We start from the raw sequence: 9,700 nt of genomic DNA, 5'->3' as shown, positions 1-9,700 counted from the left end.
TATCTACCTCCTCAGGGAATGGTGATGATTGCAGGGTAATTCTCTAGAATCTACTACAACGGGGCCTTGGCAAATACTGTGTATTAGTTCCCCCTCCAACTTAACACAACATCCTTAGCATTTGAGCATATATCTTTCAGATATTTTTCTCTTCATGTACCTTTTTACACAACTGAATCCAGATAAAATTTAAAATATTTGAAATATTAGGAGGATTACTGCAACTCTTAACATGGGAGGACTGTCAGCCCTACAGTCCATGGAGCCTTCCCAAACACACAGGGAATTCCTATTGTGTGCCCAGGCTCATATTTTCCTCAAGAGGCTGCAAGGCTTGGTAAAGCGGCTCAAAATTTGGGGCCACAACTCAGCGTATGTGAACTCTGACTTGGCTTCATTCCAGGTGAATCATCTTGAGCAAGTTATTTTACCTTCTTTGATGTTCTCTCTCCTGAGCTCTAACTTAGGAGGAATCAAATGCTTGTAGCTGGGAGGCTAATGAATCAGACATGGGAATCCCTGTGTAGGGCCTGGTACCCAAGTGACATCTGTCCTGGGGTGGCCCCTCCTCATCCCTTGAAGGCTGGACCACAGCAGCAGGGCCAGCTTCCCCTGAGACAGTGTTTCTGTTTACCCAGAGTGTGACGAGTACAAAGGTCCAACATGGCCCTACCTTAGACAGTTTCAAATATAAGGTAGATTGCAGCATTCATGATGCCTTTCAACCTTGGTTAACATGAAATCTGAGAAGCCCAAATGTGTCAGACCCACTAAAGCGGAGATACTCGATTGAAGGAGGCCTAGGTCTGGAGACACTATTTCTCCCTAATATCTGCCTTCACCTCCTCTGACACTTTATAGGATCTCTAAGGAACAGAGTTTGAAAGACAGCCTGTAGAAGATCACTTAGCAGTGAGGAGATTCAGACATCACATGGAGTAGATGACCATCAGTGTCTAGTCTAGCATTAAGATTATATGGTTCTAAGAATTAACTAATTGCCTACTCTGGTGTGTATGCTTTATTGTCTACTGTATGTTGGGTCCTACAGCACTGTCTCTAGCCTCACAGAGTTCACATTCTAGTTAAGAATCTATGAGAAATATTTGTATAATAATTAGAAAACTTGGGGAACTTCCCTGGTGGTCCAGTTGTTAAGACTCAGTTCTCCCAATGCAGGGGGCCCAGGTTTGATCCCTGGTCAGGGAATTAGATCCTGCATGCTGCAACCAAGACCTGGTGCAGCCAAATAAATAAATAAATATTTTTAAAAATAATTAGAAAACTGTGAAATCCCACATAGAGCAATACAGTTAATACTCAGAATTTTAATTACTCTTAAAGGCCTCCTTACTAATTATGGCTTATCTTCATGTCATTCAAATTAATGCTCTTCACCTTGACCCTCTCACTGATTTTTCTTTTCATCCTTTCAGTTAATACCAGATGTACCTGTCCAACACTCTGTACCTGGCTTCCCCCCATGCCCCTGCAATGTCTGTATAATGCTTGATGATGCATATGGTATTGAAATGAATGTGGGCTGAAGAGAGGAACTAAAGGGTTTTTTTTTTTTTTTTTTTTAAAGCAAAGCTAATAAGAAAGAAAGAAATCCACTGCTATTTCCTCTTTCCCTCTGTTACAGGCAAGTCACACAACCTGTGCAAGTATTCATCTTGGGGAATTCCTTTTGAGAAATCAGTCCTGAATATTCATTGGAAGGACTGATGCTGAAGCTGAAACTCCAATAGTTTGGTGACCTGATGAGAAGAACTGACTTATTTGAAAAGACCCTGACCCTGGGAAAGATTGAAGGCAAGAGGAGAAGGGGATGACAGAGGATGAGATGGTTGGATGGCATCACCGACTCAATGGACATGAGTTTGAGTAAACTCCGGAGTTGGTGATGGATAGGGAAGCCTGGTGTGCTGCAGTCCATGGGGTTACAAAGAGTTGGACATGACTGAGTGACTGAACTGAACTGACTGAATCTGTGACATGGGCTTCCCTTGTGGCTCAGACAGTAAAGATTCTGCCTGCAATGTGGGAGACCTGGGTTTGATCCCTGGGTTGGGAAGATCCCCTGGAGAAGGGAAAGGCTACCCACTCCAGTATTCTGGCCTGGAGAATTGACATATTTCTGCTGAAATTCCCATAACTATCATTCACGACATTTACTTCTACATTTTACTTTTCTTTGCCACTTTAGAAGATACAATCCCCTGACTGAGGCTTAGGCCTGAGAACTGACCCGCTTACAACAGAAGATACAGGAAAGGAAAGGTGTCTGTTATCTAGTCACACAGCTTGCAAAGAACACAATCAAGACTTCTGAGAGTCTCGTCAGGAGCACTGACATGACCTACTTCCAGAGACAGAGATTCTATGAGCTCCTGGCCCAAGGAAACCAGCTGGTAGAGAGACTTGCCAGCAAACTGACCACAAGTAAGTTGTCTTACAGGCTCTGAGGACCCTTAGCACCTCCTGAGTTTCTAGCCTCACATGAGACTCTTCGCCTCCATGATTCCTAGAGTGACATTGTAGCTGGGTGTCCTGCTGTTTTGTGCTGGTCTCAGCCAAAGGCCAGTAATACTATCAGGTAGAAATACCTGGGGCGTCCTCCCCTGGGTCTGAGGCAAGCCTCCATAGACACTTCCCTTTTAGCCAAAGTTGTGGCTGGACTGACACTTGTGATTCTTATTATGATTGTAAGATAAACCTCAGCAACAACCGTCAGGGAACTTTGAAAAGCACAAGGTATATCGCTTGCACTTGCACTTCCGGGAAGATGCTTAGCTCACCCAGGGCCACCCAGTGAGGTCAGGGTAAAGAGGGAGAGAGCGCAGGCCAGTGGTTCTGCCTAGCTTGGGTCGACAGTGGGGTGCCTAGGGTTTCATAGCTTCACTCTTTATTGGTGAATTTAAAACAGAAAAGAGGGAATTAAAGTGTAGGAAAGAAAAAGAAGTGGTCAAACATAAATTGTTTAAATCAGCCAGGGATCTCTAAAACAAGAGAGACTTCAGAGTTGGGGCAGTGTGCCTCACCATCTGTTATGTCGCTGTCCATGTGATTCTTTGAGATAGCTGTCTTTGACGTGAATGCCTTTGCAATCAGTAGCCTACTATCAGACATTTGAGTTATAATTTTAAAACAAGAGGTCTGTTAGGTGCTTACAGTACACCTGCTTCTCACCTCATATTCTGGGGACCATGACAATGTTAGGACTGGTGAGTACAGTGGAGAATACACGGGGATGGAGGCCACATTGTTACAACAGCCTCTGTTACCATGGGCTCTGGAGCAGGAGGCAGCAGCCATCCAATCACTTTTTGATTTTAAAAATAATTGATACCTAATAAAATGACCATTGTAGTATTAGTTCTGTAAGCTTTGAAAAATGTGGTATGTGTACCGCCACAATCAAGATAGAATACCACCACAATCAAGATAGAGAACAGCTCCATCACTCCTGAAAGTTCCCGTGTGCCTCTTTGTAGCTAACCATTTCTTCCAAACCAAGTACCTGGCAACCACTAGGTCTGTTTTCTGCCCCTTTAGATTTTTTTTAATCTCCAGAATGTATCAGCAGTTTGTTCGGTTTTATTGCTGAGTGCTACTCCATGATAGAGATGCATCACTTCTTGTTTATCCAGTCATCCACTGATGGGCATTTAGATTGCTTTCAGTTGGAGGCAATTATGAGTAATAGCTATTAAGATTCACATACAGATTTTTGTGTGAAAATACATTTTCACCTCACTTTGCTTGGATAAATATCTTGGAGTGGGATTGCTGGGTCATATGGTGAGTGTATGTTTAACTTAAAAGAAACTGCCAAGCTATTTTCCAATGTGGCAAAACCATTTCACATTCCCTGGAGTGACGGTCAGAGTTCCAACTGTTCCCCAACACCGGGTCTTGACATTTTCAGGTTGTTGCTCTTTGGCTTTTTGTCTTTTAATAGGTGTGTAGTTGCCTATTATTGTGGTTTTAATACATTTGCCTAGTGACTAATGATTTTGAAGACCTTTTCTTATGTCTATTGACCATCCATACATCTTTGGAAAAGTGAGTGTCCAACTATTTTGTCCATTTTAAAGTTGAGTTGCTGGAGAAGGAAATGGCAACCCACTCCAGTGTTCTTGCCTGGAGAATCCCAGGGACGGGGGAGCCTGGTGGGCTGCTGTCTATGGGGTTGCACAGAGTCGGACACGACTGAAGTGACTTAGCAGCAACCAAGAAACGTACTAGAAACCCTTCCTGGAAAAGGCATGGAATTAGTGTATATCATGCTTGCTAAGTGCTTCCTAGGCTTTGTTTGGTAAGCTGTAAAAGTCACAAATCTCACATCATTATATCAAAAAATGAATATCTTTCTCTGTACTTTTGATGTATTTAATCATGGATCATACCGTGGATTGTAAAAGGTTTTATTTCAACTATGTGAAATTAATACATGGTTATTAATAAAAGTGAATAAAAAAATAAAGTTGAGTTGCTTATTTTCTTATTATTGAGTCTTGTGAGCTCTTTGAATTTCTGGATACAAGTCCTGTAACAGATATTTGATTTGTCAGTATTTTCTCTCAACCTGTGGCTTATTTTTTCATTGTCTTAATTCTCTTTCAGAGCAAAGAATTTCTTATTTTTGATGAAGTCCAACTTATGGATCATCATTTTGTAGTTCTCTCTATGAACTCTTTGCCTAAAACAAGGTTCTTTGCTTTTCCATACAGATTTTACAATGAGCTTGTCATTATCTATAATAAAGCCTCTTGGGATGTTGAGTGGCATTGCATTACATCTATGAAAAGTTTAAGGAGAAATGACATTTTCCAAAAAATATTTATTTGACTGTGTAGGGTCTTAGTTGCAGCGCACAGGAATCTTTCATTTTGCTTGCTTGCTGGACACTCACCTCCAGCTGTCGGCCCAGTTCCCAAGAGGCTATGGACCAGTACTGATCTGTGGCCCTCTGGTTGGGGACTCCTGAACTAGAGTCATTCTGACCTAAAAGTAAACCAACCAGAGATCCATGGCCTCTAGTTTCTAAAAATCTGTAAGAGTGAGATGCCTATCTGGTTTCTGCACGGTTGTCCTGAGATATGTTGACAGGTGATTATAGCCAGAAATACCTTGAAAAAATAAATAAATCATATCAAATATTCAGAGAGAGAGAGAGAGATCTAAAAGCTACAAGAGCCCTAGGAGGTTACATTCCCTGAGGAGACACTGTTCAGTGGAACCCTTCATATACTATTGCATTAAATTTGTCTATAGTATTTTAAAGGCAATATTTATAGGGGCATTGGTGGTTCAATGGTAGAATTCTCACCTCCCATGTGGGAGACCTGGGTTTGATTCCTGGCCAGTGTATCATGGTCCTTTTATTTGGGGCTTCCCTGGTGGTTCAGATGGTAAAGAATCTGTCTGTAATACGAGACAGCTGGGTTCAATCCCTGGGTTTGGAAGATCCCCAGGAGAAGGAAATGGAGACCCACTCCAGTATTCTTGCCTAGAGAATCCTGTGGACAGAGGAGCCTGTTCAAGGGGTCACAACGAGTAGGACATGACTGAGCAACTAACGCACACACACACACACAAATTTGTCCACAGCATTTTAAAGCCAATATCTGGAGAATCTCAGGGATGGGGGAGCCTGGTGGGCTGCCATCTATCTCTGGGGTCGCATAGAGTTGGACACGACTGATGCGACTTAGGTCAGGTAGGTCAGGTTAGGTCTCTGAGTGTCCTGTGTGTCAGAGAGTGTTTTAGAGAAGTCATTGAGTCTACTTCCTCATCCACGTTATGAAGTCAGTATGTGGAACACCTAGCTGCTGTCTCTCATACCCCAACTCTAGGCACACTGAAACACCAGTCAGAAATGGATCCCATACTTTCTCTCTGAAAGAATGGTCGCTTTGGTTACTGGTGCCTCTTTCATGAGCTTCAGATGAGCACCAGCTGCCAGGTTGATGCTGGTTGCCTTATTTTCATCTCCTGTCTTGTCTGCCGCCTTCTCCATCCCCCTCAGGCTCAGCATGGGACTCCAGGAGGAAGAAGTGAATGAAGTCCTGGAGGACTCACTAGATGAAAAGTATCTGACCATTCCAGTCACCATGACTCACACCAGTCTTCCAGCAGCAGTGCCTCTGTGTATGATGTACAGGACACCAACTCTGATGTAGACTGAGCCAGTGAGTACTCACAATATAAAGAAAATAACCCCCAACAAAGGGAAGACTGAATAATAAAGCTCTGGTAGCTTCTACCTGCTCAACCACCTCTGTCTAGGCTAATTGAGATCATCTCTGAAGGCAGACCCTAAGAACTAATCTTGAAAGAGTGATTAGGCTAAATACATTCCTGGGACCAAGTTTTATGTCCCTGGTGTGTCTGTTCATTTGCACTCTCCCTGGTCCACACCGCACCTGTGTCTCTCTGGCCCCTACTGGCATGTATGCAAGCTGAGGAACCCTGGGCAAACCAGAGTGCAGAGAGTGAAGGGATCACGGCAACTTCTCTGCCACCCTTCAGCACATGTATGTAATAAAATTCCTTATTTCAGATGAAGTATCTTAGCTTTTCTAAAATGTTCTTGTGTCCCTTAGGCTCGTCTAGTTGTCCAAGTTTATTGGCCCTCTTTGCGAGGTCCACTTATCATGGTTCCTGAGTTTAAGCACTGGTGCCCATCCCCCCTCAAGACAATACATTTTACTTTCTCTGGAGAGAAAAAGACTATCTTAATATGCCCCCTATTAACTGAGTTTTTCATAATGATATAAATGACATCAGGGTTTTATCTTTTTTTACAGTGATGGATATAAATACATACCTTTTGTTACAAAGTCCATTCCGTTACAAAAGCATCTTCATTTTTGCTTCCCCTTTCACTCTGAGGTGCATAGGGAGGTCTTTGCATCTCTTAAAGATGTTCAGTCATAAATCAGGTGGGAGAGGTATTTAGTACAGAGGAATTCCTTCCTAGTACCCACAAAGTCATACTGAAAGGGGGCCACTCCTTTCCCAGTGCTAGACAAGCTCTATTCAGACATCTTCAGTAATTTTCGAGCATATGTCAACGCCCCATCCCCCTTAGACTTCACAGATCCTTGTGTAGGAGGTGACCCTGAGGTGTGTGAGCTTAGCCCTGGGCCACGCTTTGTTTGAAAGCCTAAGGGCTCTTACAGGAGGTTACCAGGTGTTTCCTGATGAGAAGAGGAAGTTGGCAGAAGCCTGGTGAAAGTTAGTGATCTAGCTGAAAGGCCCAGGCCATGGCATTACTGATAAGGACTCTCCACCTTCTGCAGTGAAAGACTCCGGAATCAACAAAAGGAGGACTAGGATTCAGGTGGGAATGGAGACAAGGCAGATGGAAATCTCTTTTAATTAGAGCTTAGGGGCCCAGAATTTTCCACAGTTTATTGTGATCCACACAGTCAAAGGCTTTGGCATAGTCAATAAAGCAGAAATAGATGTTTTTCTGGAACTCTCTTGCTTTTTCCATGATCCAGTGGATGTTGGCAATTTGATCTCTGGTTCCTCTGCCTTTTCTAAGACCACCTTGAACATCTGGAAGTTCACAGTTCATGTATTGCTGAAGCCTGGCTTGGAGAATTTTGAGCATTACTTTACTAGCATGTGAGATGAGTGCAATTGTGCAGTAGTTTGAGTATTCTTTGGCATTGCCTTTCTTAGGGATTGGAATGAAAACTGGCCTTTTCCAGTCCTGTGGCCACTGCTGAGTTTTCCACATTTGCTGGCATACTGAGTGCAGCACTTTCACAGCATCATCTTCCAGATGAAATAGCTCAACTGGAATTCCATCACCTCCACTAGCTTTGTTCATAGTGATGCTTTCTAAGGCCCACTTGACTTCACATTCTGGGATGTCTGGCTCTAGGTCAGTGATCACACCATTGTGATTATCTTGGTCGTGAAGATCTTTTTTGTACAGTTCTTCTGTGTATTCTTGCCACCTCTTCTTAATATCTTCTGCTTCTGTTAGGTCCATACTATTTCTGTCCTTTATGGAGCCCATCTTTGCATGAAATGTTCCCTTGGTATCTCTAATTTTCTTGAAGAGATCTCTAGTCTCTCCCATTCTGTTGTTTTCCTCTATTTCTTTGCATTGATCGCTGAGGAAGGCTTTCTTATCTCTTCTTGCTATTCTTTGGAACTCTGCATTCAGATGCTTATATCTTTTCTTTTCTGCTTTGCTTTTCACTTCTCTTCTTTTCACGGCTATTTATAAGGCCTCCTCAGACAGCCATTTTGCTTTCTTGAATTTCTTTACCATGGGGATGATCTTGATCCCTGTCTCCTGTACAATGTCATGAACCTCCAACCATAGTTCATCAGGCACTCTATCTATCAGATCTAGTCCCTTAAATCTATTTCTCACTTCCACTGTATAATCATAAGGGATTTGATTTAGATCATACCTGAATGGTCTAGGGGTTTTCCCTACTTTCTTCCATTTAAGTCTGAATTTGGCAATAAGGAGTTCATGATCTGAGCCAGTCAGCTCCTGGTCTTGTTTTTGTTGACTGTATAGAGCTTCTCCATCTTTGGCTGCAAAGAATATAATCAATCTGATTTTGGTGTTGACCATCTGGTGATGTGCATGTGTAGAGTCTTCTCTTGTGTTGTTGGAAGAGGGTGTTTGCTATGACCAGTGCATTCTCTTGGCAAAACTCTATTAGCCTTTGCCCTGCTTCATTCCATATTCCAAGGCCAAATTTGCCTGTTACTCCAGGTGTTTCTTGAAACGGGAGAGAGCCCTCGGGGGGAGGTAGGAGGGTGGCTGGGTTAAGAACCTCACAAGGGGATATAGTGAGGCCTGGATTTTCCATCAGCATTACTTGATATCTGAGGATTCTTTGATCAGACATCCATAAATGGCCTCTCCCATTCAGGAGTTGTTTTACTTGGTGGCTGGTAAAAATAGTTAGTTTGCCCCCAAAGGAGAGTTTTAAAGCATCTTCTATCATGATTGCAATAGCTGCAAGATTTCGAAGGCAGGGGGGCCAACCTTGGGAAGTTGGATTAAGCCTCTTGGATAAGTAAGCTACAGGCTGGGGCTCAGATCCCAACCTTTGAGTTAACACTCCCAAGGCTATTCCCTCTCTTTCATGGACATAAAGTTGGAATGCTTTTTCTGGGTCTGGCAACCCAGAAAAAGGACAGAAAGAAAGGACAGAAGAACCCCCACCGGCTTGGGTAACAGCTATTGGGGCTCAGCAGATAGCGCCTTTGGGACATACTGAGGAGTAGCCTCTCCAGAGTCCCTCAATTGTGCCCCTGCCGCCTGCCAGCTTGCAGGAGGTTCGAGGAAACAAGAAACAAGAGATTGTAAAGGTCCCTCCAGCCATAGGATCGAGGACCTCTTACCTTAACCGGAGGTCTTCTGGAATCTGAGACTGGACCGCGTGAGCTTTCTGCTGAGTTCGTTTTTCTCTGTCCCGGTTCCCAGCACGATGGGCCTTCCCCTGCTCTGGGTTTCTTTACCTTCTGCTTCTAGTGTGGGAGCTTCACTGAGCTGGGTTCCTGCTCTGCTTGGCCTCTTCCATGCAGAGGTTGTTTCAGCCAGGTTATATCCAAGTCACGGCACCATAGATGTCACGTGAGTGTATGTTCCTCGGTTCTTTGTCTCGTCACAACAAAGATTTGGAGCGACGGACATTAAAGCCCTCGGCGT

General features: G+C 43.5%; 1 long non-coding RNA gene across 2 annotated transcripts; it reads right to left on the bottom strand.

Moving 5' to 3' along the window:
* Positions 1–4,409: 4,409 nt before the first annotated feature.
* LOC123334236 lies at positions 4,410–9,700 on the bottom strand. 2 transcript variants are annotated; one of them, XR_006641247.1, is made up of 3 exons: positions 9,394–9,700; positions 6,836–6,924; positions 4,410–4,552 (listed from the first exon to the last, which is right to left on the bottom strand). It is a non-coding gene; the product is annotated as an uncharacterized LOC123334236 (long non-coding RNA). The 2 variants fall into 2 exon arrangements; XR_006552064.2 differs by lacking the exon at positions 6,836–6,924.

The sequence above is a fragment of the Bubalus bubalis genome, chromosome 6 (assembly GCF_019923935.1).
Source record: "Bubalus bubalis isolate 160015118507 breed Murrah chromosome 6, NDDB_SH_1, whole genome shotgun sequence".
Classification (NCBI taxonomy): Eukaryota; Metazoa; Chordata; class Mammalia; order Artiodactyla; family Bovidae; genus Bubalus; species Bubalus bubalis.
The sequence above is the reverse complement of the archived record's forward strand: the minus strand, read 5'-3'. Positions and strand labels throughout refer to the sequence as shown.